This window comes from Ictidomys tridecemlineatus, chromosome 5, assembly GCF_052094955.1.
Source record: "Ictidomys tridecemlineatus isolate mIctTri1 chromosome 5, mIctTri1.hap1, whole genome shotgun sequence".
Taxonomy (NCBI): domain Eukaryota; kingdom Metazoa; phylum Chordata; class Mammalia; order Rodentia; family Sciuridae; genus Ictidomys; species Ictidomys tridecemlineatus.
In genome coordinates, this window is record NC_135481.1 from 19,036,387 (window position 1) to 19,057,768 (window position 21,382).

Sequence of the window (21,382 nt, forward strand, 5' to 3'; positions counted from 1 at the left end):
CAATAAACTGTGGTGGGCCTTCCAGGAAATAGATAGATTGCCTCTTTTTTTTCCCCCCGATACTGGGAATTGAACCCATAGATGCTTAACCACTGAGCCACATCCCCAGTCCTTTTTAAAAATATCTTATTTAGACTCAGAGTCTCACTAAGTTGCCTAGGGCCTTGCTAAGTTGCAGAGGCTGGCTTGGAACTTAATATCCTCCTGCCTCAGCCTCCTGAATTGCTGGGATTATAGGCATGTGCCACCATACCCAGCTAGTTTTGCCTCATTTTTAACAAGCTGGCACTTGTATTTTACTGTTACCTACTTTGTCCTTCATTCTTAGAAATGGAAGAAAGTGTCATACTTGTTTCTATACATCTTTCCTTATTAAAAATATATTGCCCCTGGGTGAGGACAGCCTAGCAGCCAACCCCATGGCTGCAAGGCAGACAGGGAACTAGTATTTACTAGATTCTCACTACGTGTTTGGCAGTGTCCTAAATGCTGGGGTTAGATTAGAGAAAAGGAAATACAGTCTCTGCTCTAAAGGAGTCTACTTCATCATGCCCACGGACTGTTCCTCCTGGTCTTCCTGTCTAGGTTACATAAAGCCCTGTTGACTGAAACAACTCTCTGGTGTTTGGTAGCATCTGCTGGATTTCCCAGAATCCTTTGGGAAGCACAGGGCCAGGCAGGGGCAGAGAGGGCCCTTGAGGATGCTTATCCATTGAGGATGCCTTTTGGGGCCAGAAGCCAGGCGCCAATGCCACTCCCAGACACTGCCCCAGTCACTGTGGCTCTCTGCTAACAGATGGCTGCTGGCCTGCAGGTGACAGGATGAGTGGAACAGCTAGCCTAGGGGAACCAGGAGCATTCTGTTGGCTCTGAAGGAGGATGTGTTGGCCAGCTGACACTTCAAGGCTAAAAGAAGCCACGGTGTGCTCTGAGGCAAATGGAACATTTCCAGGGATAAAAGTCATGCACAGTTAAGATGCAATTCTTTGAAGAGGTCTGAGGGTGTCCTGCCCCAGAGCATTTGCTGTGTGTTTCAGGATGCTGCATTAATATTTCACAAATTAGTATATCAATATTTTAACGTGTGCTGTGTTTTAATGTCAATCTCACCAGCTTTCCTGACTACAGATCTTAGATTATACTTGCCTTTTCCACTCAGATGTTTATTTGCCAAAAACCTGATTTTGGAAGCAAATGAAAGTCATACTGTAAGAGGTAAATCATTAAATCTCTCTCTATATATAAAAAAGTCAAGCCTTCTGTTCCATAAAGAAGCAAGTATATGTGAAAAGAGCTAAACTGAGGACTGTGGTGTTGAAAGGAATTGTATCTGGCATAGGTTTGTAGAACTTTCTTTCCATCTGGTCCCCAGCTTGATGTCATCCTGATAATGTTCTATTCACTGTTGCTGCACCTCAAAGAATATCTTCCTGGGTAGTCTACTGAGAGAATCCCATTCTAAGCAAACCTTAATAGGCTTAGGGACTGGAAAGTTGAACAGCTGTGAATAATGGGTTGACATTTCCAAAAGTAGAGACACAGTTGGTGACCTCCCATGAACAGTTTCTCTCTTCTTTGATTTTCCCTCTCTCCCACAAATTCTCTTTCTCTCTTCCTCCAGCTATTAGCAATTCATAATATATAGCTAAGCATATATCTTAGTAATTTCTTATTGAGTAAAATTTATGTTCCCAGCTCTTAACCTAGAAAACAGTTTATTATATTTTCTAGGGAGAAATCATTTTGTAAGTATTTTCCCCCTATGGATCTATGATCCGACACCCTTCAGTGAAAGGGGGAGAAAAAGAGCTCACAATAATTTTTTTTTAAAAAAATGCTCTGCAATAGGAACATTCTTCACACATTTCATGTGATCCTCTTCATAACCTTGTAAGGGAAACGAGAGCCTCATTTTTATAGATGATGAAGCGGAGACTCGGAGGAGTTAAGAAATTTGCATGCAGTCACACAGCTGGGGTACTTGGAATCTGGATTCCAGCCCAGTTTTGCCTTCCCCCACATCCACGTTTTTCTCTGCTTTTCCTGGAGAAACACAGTGATGGATGAAAAAAGAATCCTGGAGAACCACGTACAGTATGATACTATTTTTTTTAAAGCTCAAAATCTATACCATATGTTTAGAGATACATGCAAACGTGATAACATTATATTTCAGAAGCAAAGCGGTGACTATCCCCAATTCAGGATGAAGCTTATGTCAGGGCGGCTGAAATAGGGAGAATAGGGTGAGCACTGGGTTGTTGCCAATATTCGGACCAGTACCCAGTTTACCGTGAGCTCATGGGAATTAATTTTATTATTATGCATCCTGAATTACCTATTAGTTGTTTGTTTTTGCTTATACCAAATGTTACATTGAAAATAATAAAGGGAAAAAGTGAAGTGAAAGAAGCCAAACCCAATGATGATTGGCTGCTTTAGTGGCCTCTATTCGGATAGTATAGTGACCATCCCTGTGTCTTTTTCCCTGTTGACTCCACAGTGCATTTGCCACGTGTTCTTTTACTGGTGCCTCCATCAGAGATCATCACGCCACCCTGTGAGAATACCTGGGATGGGGTTTTTATTCCCACTTTAAAGAGAAAGGGTGGAAACCACCCCTGCGCCTCCTAGCCTCACCTCTTCACATCACCTCCCATTGGAGTTTGCCTAACAACATGGATCCAAGGACAACTTCCAAAGCCAACCAGGCTGTTGTCAAACTGTGCCCCAGAGACCTTCATGTCTCTTTGGATTGAAACCTGGAGGCTGGGGTTTGAAAAGTCATCTGATCCATTTCCCTGGGTTTGCACTTGGGTTTGTCTATTTGGAATTGAGCCAAAGAGAGGCTTTATCATCCCCCCAGCTTTCCTCTCTAGTTCTTAGCCGTCCTTATCATAGTTCTCCACTCAAAGCCATAAAGCTTAGGTGAAGTCCTGATACTCTTCAGCTGTTGGACCTTGGACAGTAAACATTTTGGGCCTGGATTTTCTCATCTGTGAAATGGTGACGATAACATCGGTGTTACTTGTCATGAGTGTCTCTTTGAAACCAGTTTTGTAAAGGACCTTGGTCAACTTTGAAGGACTTGGCAAAAAAAAAAAAAAAAATATATATATATATATATATATATATATATATATATATATATATATATATATATTATAATTTAATTATACTCTAAGGCCTCAGGCCAAAAGAGTAATCTGAGAAATGTAGAAGTTGACCAACGTGGTCAATACTGGGACTCTACTGGTCAATATGGGGGCTCAGGGTGAAAGGCTCCTGGGGACCAGCTCTGCTTCTTACTAATTCTCTCAGACATGCCTGTAGAATGCTTGATTCGGTTTACTCAGCAACAATTTATGAAATAGGAGAAAGCAGGAGGGAGGCCTTTCTCTATCACATTGATGCTGGAGACCATCATCAAGGGACTCCTTCAGAAAGGTCCTGCCGGGGAGTCAGAAAGAGCTCTGGAGGAGTCAGGGTGCAAGAGGACAGTCTTTCCAGTCAGACTTCAAATGTGTAATAACTTCTTTGTTTTGTTTTGCTTTTAGTACTGAGGATTGAACCCAGGAGTGCTCTACCACTGAGCTACATCCTCAGTCCTTTTATTTCTTATTTTGAGACAATCTCCCTCACTAAGTTGCCCAGGCTGGCCTCAAATTTGAGATCTTCCTGCTTTGCCTACTAAGTCACTGGGCTTGCAGGGAGCTCTACCAAGCCTGATTCATGTAACAAACTTTTTTTTTTTTTAAAGAAGAAAATGCAGGATTTTGACAATCTGCCCCCACCCTGTTTTCTCATGTTTTTTTTTTTTTTTGTGTGTGTGTGTGTGTGTTATTATTTTGCAAGAAATCCTATAACAAAACACCACAGACTGAATGGCATAAACAATAGAACTTTTTTTTTCCCCAGGGACTGGAAGTCTAAGACCAAGTTATTTTAGGGCTGGTTTCTTCAAAAACCTCTCCCATTAGTTCACAGATGGTTGTTTACTCCCTGTGCTTTTACCTGCTGTATGTGTATGTGTCTGTCCTGATCTTTTCTTATGATAAGATCACCAATCATATTGGATTAGGGCCCACAATATGACCTGATTTCACCTTAATTATACCTGCAAAGGCCCTATCTCCAAATAGGGGCACAGTCTGAGGTACAGAGAGTTAGAGATGAATTTAGGAAGATGTAGACAAAATTCAACCTACAACAAATACTTAAAATTTTCTAACCAAGCATGGTGGCACACACCTATAATTCCAGCTACTCAGGAGGCTGAGGCAGAAGGATTGCAGTTCAAGTCCAGCTTGGACAACTTAGCAAAATAAAAAAATAAAAGTCCCTAGAGATGTAACTGTAGTAGAGCCCTTTCCAAGCATACAGGAGGCTCTGGGTTCAATCTCCACAAAAAGAAAAAAATCTTGACCATCTCCTCTGGTAGATTATAAGCTCAATGTGGGCAGAACTGTGTCCATTTGCTGTTTTCTGTACAGGGCCTAGGGGTGCTCTGTACGTATTTGTAGGATAAATTAAATGAATGAATTTTCTTCCATTGGTTGATCCAAAGTGGTAAGGAAAGCCGTGGGACCTCAGGCTGGCAAGGCACCAAAACAGAGCCTTGGAACCAGACTCTGGGCAACCACCCTCTCCTAGCATGCCCCCACTCCTGGATGGATTCAGTTCAGTACACATTGGTGGTAAAGGCCTACTCTAGTCAGAATTTTGATTAGGCATATGGAAAACAGAGTATTTATTATCTAATGAATAGACAAGCAAGGAAAGGTGACTAGAAAGAAATTAGAGCTAAAGAGAAATATGTAGCATGCTCTGAGGATGCTTGGGAGAAACTGCTATTTCTTCCTGGGGGATCTAGAGGACTACATGGACAAGGATAGTCTTTAATCTGGCCTTAAGGGATGGGTAAGATTCTATTGATAAGGGAAGAGAAGTCTCACGAGTATTTGGATAGCTCGTCCTTATGCCTTCCCATGGCTGAATTTTGGAAAGCTACCAAATAAATACAGGAATGAAAATTCTTTTCTGGGGATTAACTACACTGTGGTGAATTAATAGCTCTACTGTTTTCCATTTTCTTCTCCTCTGACCATTGTGTCACTTGTTCTGGGTCAGAGACGCAGAGGGCCCTGCCAAAGACCCAGTGTCTATCTGCTGGGCTTGACAGAGGCATGCAAGGTCAGGCACACAGAACAGACCTGATTCTGAATCCTTTGTCTCTCTGTCGATGTGCAACACTATGTGTCTCTGAGTTTTTGGGTTTGCCTAGGTGTGTTGTATGAATCTGTCTCAGTGGACCACTACCCCATCAATACTGCCTGGCCAGGACTCTGGGGGTGTACTTGGATTTGTATGTAGGGTTTTCTCACTGGATGTGTCTGTTTCTGAATGTACATGTCAGTCTATTTCTATATATATATATGTCTGACTGTGTCTGGGTGTATCTGACTATGTGTCTGGCTTTATGTGGGGGTCTGTGTTTCTGGCATATGTAGGTATTGGAGGTAGCATGCATCTGGCTGCATCTAGGTGTCTGGGTTTTGTCCAAAAGGACTCATGGAAAAAACTCCCGTGGGCCCAGACTCAGCAACATCTATTGGGATGCTGTCAGGCCTCTGAAGCTGTCAATTTGACGAGCCAAGAGATGTGGCTGAGGACAGCCGCATCTGCTGAGTCATAGGATGTAGGCTGTGTGTGTTCACAGTTGGACATATCTCCTTTCACACACACGGAGAGGAAATTTCAGATGGGCTGGGTGACCCTGCATTCTTTCAGAAGGTTGTGACCTCAGCTAGCCCTGGGAAGGAGCGGAAACAGGAATGCTCATGAGACCTAGAGCTTGGAAGAAGTCAAAATGAGACCCGGGTGTTTCCCAGCTGGGTCCCCTGGGTCATGGCTTTCTCAGACCTTTCCAATAAGCAAGCTGCAGGCTTTGGAAGTGATGGAACACTTCCTGGTGGGGGAGAAAGATGAGCAGATTTTCTCAAATGGTACAGACTGCAGACCTCACCAAACTCTGATCAACAGTGCTGACCCTGGAAAGCCCCACCAAGCCCTAAGAGTCCAGACTCAGAAAATTTCTCTTCCCTCTCCAGACCAATCAACTGACAAACAGGCAATACCACACTGCAATCAAGTCTGATTTCAACAGTGAAATAACCCCCAGGGATGGCAGGCATTACCTTCTTGGTTGAGATGGATTTCACAGGCTCCTTCCCAGTGTCGATGGGAAAGGACAAGAGGGTATTTACCTGCTGCTGTACATCTTCCTAGTGTGGTACCATAGGCAAGAAGAGGTGTGGAAGGTAAACACACACACCTAAGCATTTACATAGCACTGGGCTATAGGAAATAATCATCCTTTTCCCAAGGAGCCCAGGCTGGGGGTGCAGCTGTAGATCCTCAGTTTACCCATAGATCAGCTGCTTCCTTCAGTTTCGTGAGGTGTGAGTAGATGAGAGAAGATGGTGATTGTGACAAGATGGAATTAGTTCTCCTGGGGGAGGTGATAGTCAGAGGAGGGCAGGGGGCTGCCTGGAGCAGGAGGGTGCCACCGCTGGTCACTCCTTATGTTTAGACAGTGAAGGCCACTGACAGAGTGTCATGCTTGCCAATGATCACTTGCTTCTAGTGAAGTCCAACCCTGGGAGTTGGTCTAGAATCCAGGGCTGTGGATTTGGTGGAGGGCCAGGTTCTCCTGGTGAGGGAAGGGCCGGAGAGGCAAGTTGGGATGGGCAGTACTTGGCCTAACTGGGCACCAAGACTTTGTAGGTGGTCATCCCACCCCACTGAAGATGCTCAGGGGTGACAGGGAGCTTGCAATCCCCTGGCACAATTCTCAAAAGCTGGCATCAAACTATTACTACAAGTTATTTCTCAGGTTGAGGTCAAATCTGCTTTTCCAAAGATTCCTCTATCATCCTGGTTCTGTCTCCTGGGATCATATCCACTTAAACACAGAGACAAAAATGGGAAAACAGTCCTACAGGAATCCAAGTACAAAAGAATGAAATAGGAGCTAAGTTGGGAGCTGGGAAGGAGTCCTTCATTCTTTCTGACAGATGAGGCCCAGGGAGGCATCAGGGAGGGGGCATTTGAGATAGGCTTAAAAGATATGAAGACTTGTGTCTGTGGAGGGGCCAGGACCAGCATAAGCAAAGACACAGAGGTGTAGTATAGCCTGCTAGTGGGGCCTGAGATGATGGGGGCTAGGCCACAGATGGACTTGAACCCATGCTTCGGCCTCTGTTCAGTGAGTTAAGGGGAGATCCAGAGGTTTTTGTGAGACTTTATCAGAGCCTTAGTTCTCTAAGTGTGGTCTGTCACGAGCCTTCTGTGGGCTGTGTGTGGACTATGTTGCAAATAGCAGCCTTGTGAGGGCATAAGTCTGGCACTGGGAACTTCCTGTGGCACCCCCCACAGGGCTTAACTTCTGATACAGGTGAACTTCCCTCTCAATCTCTGCTAAAAATTCCACACAGCACCTGGGATGGGTGTGACCTGAGAAGATGCCAATCAACCTGCTGACTACTAGACATCTCGAAGCAAGACTCTGCCCTTGAAACCTTATCCCTGCCTTTGATATACCCCTTAATAAACCACTGAGCCATCTTTTTTTTTGTGGACTAGATGTATTAGGGGCTTCGTGTTTATAAATATATTTCTGAATAGTTGTGTTTTATTATTCACTAAATATTTGAGACTTTAATTTTTAGGGTGGCTTACATTCTTCTGGGCAGGAAGAAGAATCCCCCAATGAGATGCTGGCTGTTGCCCCCGTTGTGGTCCCTGGCCAGCAGCATCAGTACAGCCTGGGAACTTGTAGAAATGCAAATTCTCTAGCCCACTACAGACTTCCTGCATCAGAAACTCTGTGTGTGTGTTTGTGTGTGTGTGTGTGTGTGTGTGTGTGTGTGCACGCGCAAAGCCCACCAGGGAATTCTATTGAGCTACTTTAGGCAAATAACCTGGAGAGTGAGGGAGAGATAGATAGGGTGGAGGAAATCTGGAAGGCAGAGGCAGTTTAAGGATACCAGGACCATCTGAATGAGGCAGGCAAGGGCCTGACCTAAGGTGGGGGCAAGGAGAATCAGGTAGATTTGGGTTCCAGTGGCAGCCTCTTCAGCTTTTAGCGTCATGGACATGAGAGAGCATCTGGCCTTCCCTGGAGCTCAGTTGCAGCATGTTCAAAAAAAAAAAATCCCAATAAGGAGTGTTGGGAGATACTGCCAACAATGTCCCCAGTAAGAGCAACCAATAGTCCCAGCTTGCCTGGACTGGGAGGTTTCATGGGACATGCAACTTTCAGTGCTAAAAGCAGGAGAATCAGGGCAAAGCTGAATCATGGACCACTCTACCTCCAACATGGTTCCCAGAAGGAGGCAGGTGCTCAGAATGTTCACAGAGGGAACAGGAGAAGGGTGGAGTCATCATGGAGCCAGAGACACAATCTCAAGCACTTTGGTGGCAGTTAAGGTTGCCCATGCCACCTATTTCTGGTGCCCTTTGAACCTGTCAGGAGCCCCTGTCACATGTCTCAGCCATGCCTGACTCTGGAAACTAGCAGAAAGGGAGGTAGAGCCCACGCCAGTGGCAAGGGCATAAGGACAGCTTCCCCTGGCCATGTTGCTGGCCTCATTCCTTGGTCACATGAAATACAATATGGCTGATGCCTCTCAGACTTGCTGAGGCTGCTGAAGGCTGAAAATACCCAGGGCCCTGGCCCAGGCGCCTGTGTGGCTCCTCTGGGCCAAGAGTCAGGAAGCAGCTATGGTGTCCTCACTGGGCTCTTGTTACTTTAGCCAGGGGCCTCTGTGGTGGAGGGGGATTTCAGGGTCCTACAGCCTCCCACCTTTCCTCCAGGCTGGGTATTTTAAACAGTTATCTGGCTTTTCTTTATCATCTGACTGCCCCGGCATGTGCCCATGGAGGTTCAGGGTGACTTTACCATGTTTACTGAGGAGTGAGTGCCAGACAGAAAGGTTACCCACGGACGCTTTCTCTGAAAAGCTGGCAGCCCCTCATCTTGTCTTGCTGGTCCACATGCTGGTCTGTTATAGGCTGAGGATGTAAACCAGGGGATGAGTGAGGGTGATTTGTTTTGACCTGGGACCCGGCACCTTAGAGCCTGAGGCAGAGTTAGGTTCCTTCAAAACCAGGAGGGGGACTCTAAAGTCCCTGGCAAGAGAAGGGGAATGGCTGTAGAGAGGTGGACCTAATGTCCTAGTTCTCTCCCTTCCCCTTCTTCACCTCCTGCTGCTGCTCTTTACCCCATTCTCTGCTCTTTCAGGACTGCCTCACAAGCAAACTCAGGTTTTAAATGAGGCTCCCAATACACACCCACACCTACCCTAGATCTGGTGCTGCTGCAGCCTCCAAAACCTGCAGAATCTTCCCAAATCACCCCTGTTCCCTAGAAAGAGGTTTCTAACTCAAGCAAGAAACCTGGCTTTGGAGTTAGGCTGGGCCTCAGGGTTTGAATCCCAGTTCTGACAACTTCATGATGGGTGACTTTTAGCAAGGCACTGAGCATCAGTTTTCCCTTTGTAAAATGGGCATGATAATATATTCCTTGCAGTGCTCCTGTGTCACAAGCCATCCATGGGCTGTGTGTGTGGACTGTTCCACATAGTAGCCAAATGAGGGGATAAGTCTGGCATTGGGAACTCCCTGTTGGGGATTGATCACATGATGCAGGTGAACCTCCCCCTCAAGCTCTGCCTAAGATCTCAATCAAGATGGGTGTGACCTGCCAAGATGCCGATCAATCTGCTGACCATTAGACATCATGGAAGCAAGACTCTGCCCTTGAAACCTTATGCCTTCCTTTGATGTCCCCATTATATAATAAACCAAACGTGGTTGGGCTCACTCTCTTTCCAGCATGGAAGTTTGACCCTTAAGGTCAAAGAGATGTCCTTCCCCGCCTTCTGGATACTACTTTCTGTGCTGTGTGATTTTTCACCGCCACCTTCTTAGCTTAATATTACAGCCAGCCTGTTTAAACCCAGTGTGTCTTGTCTGCGCGGGTCATGGGCAAGACTTCTGTGTGGATTAAACTGAATGAGCTAAAGCATAGAAAGTATTTGTTGTGTTAACACTCAGAAGGTTGTCATTTTTGCAACAACTATGCTTCTTATTGATAGGATACAATGAAAGGATAAAAATGAACACATGGGATACTCTCTATACTGTTTCTGCCTCTGTCACCCACTCTAGTGACTGCAAAACCTGTGGTCAGCAGGGCTCTTGATGTGAATGAGGGCCATGCCTTTTGTTTTCCTTTCTCTGCCTTCCATGCTGGGGGCTAGAGGTGTGGCCCCATGCCCTGCGCACTAGGAGGACTGCAGTCACTTAAGAATCCTCACTGCCTAGCCACAGGCACATTCTGCTTTCCACATGTCTGACTCCTTCAACCAGGACCCCATGCCTAAACCATGACCACCACCAAGTGCGCATGAGCTGAGCATGAGAGGTGCAGCAGCTGACCCTCTTCCTGCCTGTCTGTGGCCCATGTGGTTTATGTAGGAGAAGCAATAATATGATGGTCCCCAGCTGTCATGTCCCTGCCGTGCACCAGGTGGTTTGCACATATTATCTTTAATTCTCACAAAAATTCTGAGAAAGAGTTAGTACTTCTGTTTTACTGATGAGGACACCAAAGCTCAGAAAGGTAAATGACTTTCCTGAAACTGCACAGCTAGAAAAATAAATGGATATTTTAGGATCATCCAATTCTATCTGGCTCCAAAGTCTAAGTACTTTACATGGGGCTCAGAAGACTAAAGGTCTAGATCAGTGTTACCCATTAACTCAGGTGGGACTAGTGCAAATACCTCCCTTTGCTGCTCCTCAGTTTTCTCATCTGTGTCTCAGGTGATGCCTGCTCTCCTGGCATATGACTCCTTATAGGGCCTGTGCTGCTGTGGATAGAAAGAGAAGAATTCTCACCCAGGTGATCTCAGTGTTGCCCAATTTCCTCTTGTGACACTTGTCCTCTGGGCAGCTGGTGTTTTTCTCTTGCCAGGGAGTATTGAGTCAAATAGTGACCCTTCCTAAGAGCATTTTGCCCCAACTTATAAATACTATTCCTGGGGCTGGGGTTGTGGCTCAGTGATAGAGCGCTCACCTAGCACGTGTGAGGAGGCCCTGGGTTTGATCCTCAGCACCACATAAAAATAAATAAAAGAAAGGTATGTTTCCAACTACAACTGAAAAAAATTTTTAAAAAACCATTCCCCACCAACACCACCACAAACAAAAATTTTGCAGTTTAGTATCTTATTTTTCAAAGTTGAAGACTTGGTTGCCAGCCTGTGCTGCTACTGGGAGGTGGTAGACCTTTAAGAGGTGGGGCCTAGTGGAAGGAAGTTAGGTCATTGGGGGCCTGCCCATGAAGGGGATACTTGGGACTGGGGCAATTCTTCTCTCTTTTTGCTTCCTGGCCACCATGATATTCTGGGGTATATTCTTGGATTACTTCTTGGTAGCTAAAGGAGAAATAGATGGAAGGAGGGAGGAAGAGGGTATAGAATACCAGAAGCATATAGATGTCTTCTTCCTCAATCTTTCCAATGCTTGAGCCCTCCCAGGCCATGGGAAGCACAGGAGAAAGGCTACTTGCTTTTTGGCTGGGGGAGTAAAGTTATCAAGAGGTAATAAAAAGAGGTAATAAAGAGAAACAGTACTCATCAAGTTCCTGTTGTATGCAGACATTGCTCTAGATTTGTATACAGACTTTCTCTGAGTTATATACTATCTCCATTTGGAGGATGAGCAAACTGAGGACCTAAGAGGGTAGGCTGCATGAGATAGCAAGGTTAGGAGATGGTGGAGCCAGGCTTTGAGGCCAGATGTAACTTTAAATTCTCTGTGCAGCATTGGGCCCAATGGCACACACCTGTAATCTGAGACTCAGGAGGCTGAGGCAGAAGGACTGCAAGTTGGAGGCCAGCCTCACTGATTTAGTAAGACCCTGCCTCAAAATAAAAACTAGAAAGGTCTGGGGGTGTTGCTCAGTGGTAATTCATCCCTGATTTCAATCCCTAGTACCTCAAATGAAGTCCATGTGCTGTGTGCTCCTGTAGACTGCCTTGGGGGTCTTCTTGGAGTAGAGGCTATGGAACATTAGAAGCAGTGCCTCATCCTATCATCAGGACCCCACAAAGGCAGCCCTGTAGGTAACCGTGTGCCCTCCAGGGCCAGTCCCCTCCAATCTGAGGGCACAGTGTCATGTTGCCCTCTGTCCTGGTCAGCATCTCTTGGGCAACACCACAGATTTTTCAGAAGGATGCTTGGAATCTTGTCGATTTCCACCAGGTGGCGCTGCAAGGGCGGTAACCTTGACTTGTGAATCTAGGGTTCCGCAGCTGCTTAAGGATGTCTGTGATAGGGCAAGACTCCCCTAAGAGGTTACTGGGGAAATTTTTAAAAATACAGGCCTAACCCCTGAGAGTCTGGCTTAATTTTCTGCATAGAAGTATGCAGGAATTTGTCCTTCTTTTAAAATTGTGCTAATTTTCTGAATTGGTAAAATATCATTCTCATGGTTCAAAAATTTTAAGTATGGAAAAAGGGTCTGGGGGTCTGGCTCAGGGGTCAAGTTCGTTCTCAGCTGAGCAAGGCCCTAGATTTGATCCCCTACCACTAAAACAAAAAAATAAGTGTAAAAAGGTATATAGAAGAAAGTCTGTGCTCCCTAGTAGGTATTAGCAATTTGAGAATCCTTCTAGAGATTATACATATGAATATAATATTATATAATAACTTATATAAATATAATATATAATAACTTATATAAGTATGTAGATACAAAATAAAATGTAATATATGAGGATATATATTTCTTCCCCTTTATAAAAAAATGGCTTTTTAAAAAAAATACTTATTTTTTAGTTGTAGTTGGACACAATACCTTTATTTATTTATTTTTATGTGGTGCTGAGGATTGAAACCAGGGCCTCACATGTGCTAGGTGAGCACTTTATTGCTGAGTCACAACCCCAGCTCACAAATGGCTTTTTATTGATTTTTATTTTTGTTAGATCCAATTTCAGAATTATATGTCTAATCATAAATTTTGTAAGAGGGAAAAGATGCACTGCAGTCTTCCAGAAAACAAGAGTTACCATTTAAAGCAATAAAGTAACTGATCTGAGCCATATTTTATTTGATCACATACAAGTAAAATATGAAATATGTATTCAGTAAAAAAATGAAAATGTTTTAATTCAAGTAGCAAAATATGAACAATATAGTCTTTTGCTTTCCATGGAAATGTAAGTCAAATAAAAATATTAACCATCAGCAATTACTGATTTGGTAGAAATATGAATATCTTTATTTTCATTTACAAAATCCATTTATTGCACAGTTTTCATTAAATAGCTGGGGTTCAAATTTTGGAGACTTGATTGACTCAAGTGAAAAAAAAATCCTAACAATAATAATTTTTAAGAGCCATTTCAGCTGGTGTGGTGGCACAAGCCTATAATCCCAGCAGTTTGAGAGGCTGAGGCAGGAAGATTGTAGTTCAAAGTCAGCCTCAGGAACTTAGCAAGGCTCTAAGCAACTCAGTGAGAACCTGTCTCAAAATAAATAAATAAATAAATAAAATAAAAAAATTAATAAAGAACCATTTCAGAGAAATAAGCCCAACATTTCAAAGTTATTGTGGCTTTGTGACTTTGAATTATAATACAAATTTTGTAACTTTAAATTATAACACTAACTTTGTAACTTTTTAAAAAATTATAATACTAACTTTGTGACTTTAAAATTATAATCCTATTCTGAGTAACATGTAAAACATTAGTTTAACAAATAATTGCATTTAACTCAGGAAACAACTATTATGGAACTGCATGCTGGTTCTAAAGTCTTGAAATATGAGTATCTTGGCCATGATACTTTTAAAAATTACTTGAGCCAAATGTGGTGGCTCACACCTCTGATCTCACCCAGCAACTTAGGAGGCTGAGGCAGGAGCATCATAAGTTGGAGGTCAGCCTCAACAAGACCTTGTCTCAAAATAAATTTTAAAAAAGGCTAGGTAGAGGGGTCAGGGTTGTGGCTCAGTGGTAGAGTGCTTGCCTAGTCTGCATGAGGCCCTAGGTTCAATCCCTGGCACTACATAAAAAAATTAACAAATAAAATAAAGATGTTGTGCCCATTTATGACTAAAAAAAATTTTTAAAAAAGGCTAGGTAGAGGACTGCAGTTTTAGCTCAGTGGTAGAGTGCTTACTTAGCAGGTATGACTCACACTGGGTTCACTTTTCAGCACCACAAAAAAATAAATGAATGAAAGTAAAAGGTATTGTGTGCATCTATTTTTTTAAAAAAGGCTAGGTGTATAATTCAGTGGTAGAGCACTTTCCTAGCATGTACAAGGTCCTGGGTAGACTCTTAGTACCGGAGGTGGAGATTTGATCAATTTTTTGATTGAAGAGTGTCAAAGCATGATTTTAGGAATGTTTCATAGTGTGCATCACCATGTTTGTGAGATTTACTTATTTTATCCTTCTTTGGTGTTGATGATAAGAACGTGACAGCATCCTTGATTCTTGCTTGCACAAGACTGACCCAAAACTGTCAGTCATTATGCTGACGCTACTCATCTTAAAGTGATTTAATGGAAGCCACAATAGCATGATGCTTGTGATGGCTGTGGTGAATTCTTTCCAGATGTAGCTGAGGCTTTACGAGAGTTGGTTCCCACAATCACTGCTTTGGGAGTAGAGCCTGTAACCTTCCACTACTGATGATGTGAAACTGCTGGCTGCATAGTCTCAAGTCCCCCATTTCAGGATGGGGGCATAGCAGCTTCTACTGTTCCCAGTCCTGGTGACCTGCAGGACCTGATTCCACAACTCAGAAGCCTGTTGCCACAGTGCTCCTTGTGGGGTGAGAGTGTTGCACGTACTTCTCTGCACGTTGTTTTTTTTTTTTTTTTCACTGAAGGATTCATAGTTTTGTTTTTATCAATTCATGAAGACTTCCTCATTCTTTGTTGCAACTACATAGTAGTCCATTAAATGGATATAACATTTTTACCAGTTCTCTACTGGTGGATATTTACATTTTTCCTTTGCTGTTCTACACAATGCTATAATGAATAACTTTGTATACATGTCATTTCACATTGAGTATGAATCCCTAGGAGTAGAATTTCTAGATCAAATAGTAAATGTTTTTAATTTTTGCAATTATAGTTAAATTGCCTTTGATAAAGATTATACTATTTATACATCTGCCAGCAAAGAGAGAGTGCCTGTTCTTCACTAGTTTCACCAACATAATGTGTTATTTAATATTAGGATTTTTTGCTATTTTGATAATGTGAAAATGGTATCTCACCATTTCTCTTATTATGGGAGAATTTGTGGGCTTTCCATATATTTATAGTTAACTTATATTTCTATATTTTCCTTTCTTTTTTCTTTTTTTTAGGTTTGTCTAGGAAATCTGTGGTTTAAAAAAATGTTCTTGAAACTCAGGAGGTTGTGGCAGAAGGATTGCAAGTTTGAGGCCAGCCTCAGCAATTTAACAAGAACCTCAGTAACAGATTCTGTCTCAAAATAAAAATATAAGAAGGACGCGGGATGCAGCTCAGTGGTAAAGTACCCCTAAATTCAATCTCTAGTATACCCCCTCATCAAAAATATATTCTTCACTTATAGCATTAGGCAAGACACAAAAACACAAAACCTTAAAGGAAAGATGGATATATTTAATTGCACTTGAATCACAAGCTTCTATATAATAATAAAACTTCTTTATAACAATAAAATAATAAACAATAACAATTTAAAAAGTTAAAAAGTTAGAAATACTTGCAACATGTATTCCCAATATAACTTGCAGGTGAACTTTTGGAGGAAGGGCAAGGGCTGGTGTTCTGACTGGCCACCATCCCTCACCACCTTCATGGCTCACTCAGAAGATGCTCGACTCCGTGGGTGCTTGGAAGCCCTCTCCATGAGTGTTACCATTTCACACATGCAGATTCTAGAATCAGGGAGGCTAGGTGAGCTGTCAACATCCAACAGCTGGGGGAGGAGACAGGTGGCTGCATCATGTAGAGATTTTAGCTCTCACTCTGGCACAGCTGCTGCCCAGGGGTTATTTTAGGCAGGTCTCATCTCTTTCCAGCTCAGTCTTCTTGACTGTAGAATGGCTAGATTTTTTGGTCCTCGCCAGCTCTGGACTTGTATGTGTGCTGGGGATGATGGTGGGAGGTAGGAATAAAGAGAGGGGTGGGCTGTATGGGACATGCCATGGAGGTGTGTCCGGGATGGAAGTGGAGAGTGCAGTGAACCTGTGCTGAGTCTACAGAGAGGACATTGCTGCAACCTGGGAGCCGCATCCATGGACTCTAAGCCTCTCTCAATAAGCTGCTCCCACCCAAGAGGTATCTCTGAGCCCATTACTTGTCAGCAAGGCAAGCCTCCAGAAGTGGGGGACATTAAGCCACCACCCATTTTTGCTTTCAGGGACCTCTTGCTGTGCTTTCATCCTCCTTTTCCAGTGTTTATCATGACCAGTTCTTCCTCAGGGTCTTCCTGCTTTGAAGGAAGGATAATGCAATAAGCTCATGCCTTTGAGAGGTGCATTCTGATGGGGTCCTGTAGGGAGAAGACTATGCTTAACTCTAAAGGAAGATGGCATTTTGCAACATCTATGAGTGAGGCTGATACTCTGAGACAAGTGGGGGTTCAAATCCAGGAGGCAGGTACTGTGCAGTTAGCCAGTCCTGGGGACAATCTGGACAACTGAACTCGAGGGCAGTAAACTATAGTGGGTCCCCTGAGATAGTCACATAAGACACATGTCCCAAGGACTAGGCTTAGGGAAAATGTCAGCTCCACATCCGCTCTCCACCCAGCACTGCAAAGAAGGCCAAGTTTGCCCAGCGTGGGTGCATAACTTCTCCAATGGCCAACATTCTCTTTGAGAAAAAAGGAAAAAGAAAAACTAGATAAACAAACTTTGGAAGTTAAAAATCTAAAACAAAACATGATAAAATAAAGATGATATTTCATAAATACATCATAATATTCCAGAATTTTAAGCTACTCATTGTTGGCATTCGACCTGGGTTCCATGTATGTACAGGTGCTGAGCCCAGAGCAGGAATCGATGGGGCATATACCAGAGGCCTCATCCTCCTGCCCCCACACCCCTATGCTAAAAGAAGAAACCCCTGGGACAGGCCCCATCTAAGTGGAAGAGGAACTGGGAACAGCTTTCCAGGCCTCCAGCCCTGGGCCTGGCCTCAGAGGAAATTGGGTTGACAGAAGGGTCAACCCAAGCCTGCCCTGAAGGGGAGGAAATCTACCAAAGGAAGGAAGTGCATAGTAAGGGTCAAAAAGAGGAAGGAGGGGAACACAGGGACTGAAATGAAGTAAATTAAACTCCATGCATGGATGATTATGTTAAAAGGAACCCAACTAATATGTATAATTATAATGCTCTAACAAAAGCATTTAAAAGAGAGAGAGAGAAAGGAAAAGGAAATGCACCCTTTGAGAGACCAAAATGGTTCACACAGCCTTATTTCAGACACCCAGATAGAGAAAGAAGCACTTTTACATACATAAAGAGATTCCCACAATATGCATGAAGCTCAAAAAGATGATGTGAAATGAAGAAGGCCAGATACAAAAGACCATGTATTATATGCTTCCATATATATGAGATGTCCAAAATAGAAAAATCCTACAGACAGAAAATAGATATGGGGTGGCTTAGGGATTAGGAGGCTTGGAGGATGGGGGAGTGATAGTGAAAGGGTTTCTCTTTACAGCTAAGAAAATGTTCTAAAATTGTGGAGATAGTTATGTATGTCATTGAATATACCAAAACCTACTAAACTGTGTACTTTAAATGGGTGAATTGTATGGTATGTAAAACTATATATTAATAAAGCTATTAAAAAGAAAGAGATTTCCAGAGAGAGGGAGGAACTCTGGGAGCTATTGGAACAGGATTTCCTGGGGAGTGGAAAAGGAGTAGAGAATCTGGTGGGGACAGGAAGGCTAAAGAAAAGGAATTGAATTAGGCCTCAGGGGTGGGCAGGATTTCCAATACCTTTCCAAGAGGACTTGGAAGGCTCCTTTTCTCCTGTCCCCCTTCTCAAGTCATGGGCTTCATGCTTTATGAATCCAGATCTAAGGGGGAAAGCCTAGAAGCCCATCTCAGGGGCTGGTCGCGTCCTAGGATGTGACTTTCCTCAGCCAGAGGGAGGGCATCTGAGTGTGGTTGTCACATCTATAGTAGGTGGCCTCATAACCAGGTCCTTGAGGGACCCAGTGGTTGGCGATAGATTCTCATCAAGTGTTCACTAAAGATCTGATGTCCTCTGCCTGCTGAATACAAGATACAGGAAGACACAGATCATGGCCACAAGTCTGACTTGCCCCTAGCTCTGACATCATAAAATACTTCTTGATGGGGAGCCGTGAGGGAGCACAGACAAGGCCACTGATTGAGTCATAGAAACTTCCATCTTAGGCAGCCTCTATTTTATGTGAGAATTGAGTTCAAGTTCTTTTGGGCCAGTCGTGACCTATCTGAACCTCAATCAAATGAAATAAAAATTCTACTTTGCCTTTATCAAATCAGCTAATGTAAATAAATATGCTTCATAAGTTGGGAAGTGATATGTGCATATTATTTATAAAATTAATATGCTATGCAGCATTATTTTACAAAAGCCAATGTTGGGAAAAACCCAAAGTCCTTGAGTTGATGAATGAATAAATAAAGTACGGTATATACATTCGATGAAACAGTATTAGACCTTGCTTTAGGCAGCAAGCAAAAGGAGACTCAATTCAAAAGACCCAAATTGATGGGGCTAGGGTGTATCTCAGGACTAGCTCCGCTTCCCTAGTATGCTCAAGGACCCAGGTTTGATGCCTAGCATCACCAAAGAGACCTGAAATAATAAAAGGATTTATATCTGCCATTACAAAAAGTTGAGTTAAAATGGGTAAGTTTCAGGTGGGACAATTCCTCTTCTCTCAATGAAGACCTAGATTATTTCTTTTTATAAACTTATTTATTTATTGTGGCACTAGGGATTGAACCCAGGGACTCTACCACTGAACTACATCTCCAATCCCTATTTATTTATTTATTTGTTTGTTTGTTTGTTTTGAAAAGGTTGGGCGAACGTTGGAGGAAAAGACCACCAAGAGACTGTCTCATGCAACAGCAAAGGGTTTATTTGGGGTCCAGCATGCTGGGGCTCAGAGCTCACTTTAGAAGAGCAGAGAACAAAGAGCCCCGAGAACAACTTAAGCAAAGTTTATATTCATTCTTTGGAGAGGTCAGGGACTCTACATACATCATAGCATCCTTTAGCAAATCACTGTACACCACGGGAAAATCAAATAACAACTCTTAAACATGATTAGTACATTCACTGGTAGGAACAGGTTGGGCGGGGGTGATAGGTCAGTCCTAAGGAGGGGTATACATTCAAACTGATTGGTTTAAGCCCTAAGGTGTATACTTGCTGAACTGCATGGTCTCGGGGAAGGGGTGGTTAAGCAACTAGGTGGTCAGGGGAGATTTTGACACACATCTAATGGGCAGTTCCGGGAATTGTTTTAACTGCCACAGGAATTTCAGGTTCTGAGTGCAGCTTAGAAACTTTACAAAACCTGGTCTTTTACATCTTAATTTCAATTTCTTTTATCCTTTCATTTCCCACTCCTTTTCTGACTACTTTTAATCTTAAAAGTAATAAATCATAATTATTTAGGGGTCTCACATTCTATTTCTGTCAGCGGAGCATATTGCTGTCTAATTACCACGAGTTTCACCTGTCCAATCTGAGCCTGGAGAAAAGAAACTATTCGGTTAAGCAAACAGGGCCCCACAGTTAGTAATAGCATAAGGATGATCAGAGGTCCAGCTAGGGCTGATAGGAGTGTAGTTAACCAGGGGGACTGGGTGAACCAAGACTCAAACCACCCTTGTTGAGTCTCCCTTTCTCTCTTGTGCTCTTCAAGGCGTTTTCTTAATTTACTCATGGATTCTTTTACAACTCCAGTATGGTCAGCATAAAAACAACATTCTTCTCTCAGTGCAGCACAGAGGCCTCCCTCCCTCATGAAGAGGAGGTCTAATCCTCACCTGTTTTGAGAGGATTACCAGTCTGTTCCAGTTTCCAGCCGGAGTCTGGACAGGGCGCAGGCTTGAGATGGGAGGCATGGATCCAGGAAGCGATCCCATCCACTTTCACCGCTGTAGGTGTTATCAGCAGCATCTGGTATGGTCCTTTCCAGCGGGGTTCCAGGGATGACACCTGATGCCGTCTCACTTAGACGAAGTCTCCCACTTGATATTCATGTGGGGTTCCCTCATCTCCGGGCTGATAAGCAGTGGCCAACTGTTTCCACAGGTATCACTGGGTTTGTTCAAGGGCTTTAATTCTGTCAAGCAAGGGGGTGTGAAAGGAATCATTAAGTCTCAGAGTTGGGGTTAGGTCCCTTACTGGAGGAGGGGCACCATAGAGAATTTCATAAGGGGTGAGGTTACACAAAGATGCGGAGGGGGTATTTCTTGCACGAAACAGTGCATAAGGTAGGAGCATAGTCCAATCTTTTATGCCCGTCTCCAAGCTTAATTTCGTTAAGGTCTCTTTGATGGTTCTATTCATCCTTTCTACCTGTAACTTCCAATTAATCCCCAGGGTCCTGGCCAATCCCTGACTTACCTGGGCCACAAACGCCGGTCGGTTATCAGAACCTATTACCTTAGGCAGGCCGAACCTTGGAAAAATATCTTCTAGGATCTTTTTGACCACCATCTGAGCCGTTTCTTTCTTCGTGGGGAAGGCTTTGACCCATCCTGAAAAAGTATCTACAAAGACTAGGAGGTATTTAAGTCCATACCTTGCTGGCTTAATTTCAGTAAAGTCCACTTCCCAGAATTGTCCTGGTCTGGTTCCTCATAAGCGCTTCCCTGCAGGAAGCTTGGATGAGTAAGCATTAACTAATTGGCAGACTTGACAAGCTCTAGTCACCTGCTCAGCTATTTCTTTCCTCTGTGAGTCAGTCAATAATAAGTCCTTTCTTTGGTCCTTTAAGAGTGCCTGTAACTTCTTTGAGCCTAAGTGAGTGAGCTGGTGTATGTCTTTGACATAAAGTTGGGCTTTTTGAAATTGTAAACTTGGCTCTGTAGGGTCCCAGAGTTCTGTATCTGTATCCTCAGATGATAAGTTGCCTGAATGTTCCGGTGCGGCCAAGTCTCTTGTTTGTTGCTCCCCCAGTGTGGAAAAAGTTAACAGGGTCACTCCATTTAGGGCTACCAATTTAGCTTCCTCATCTGCCCTTCTGTTTCCAACTGCCATGAGG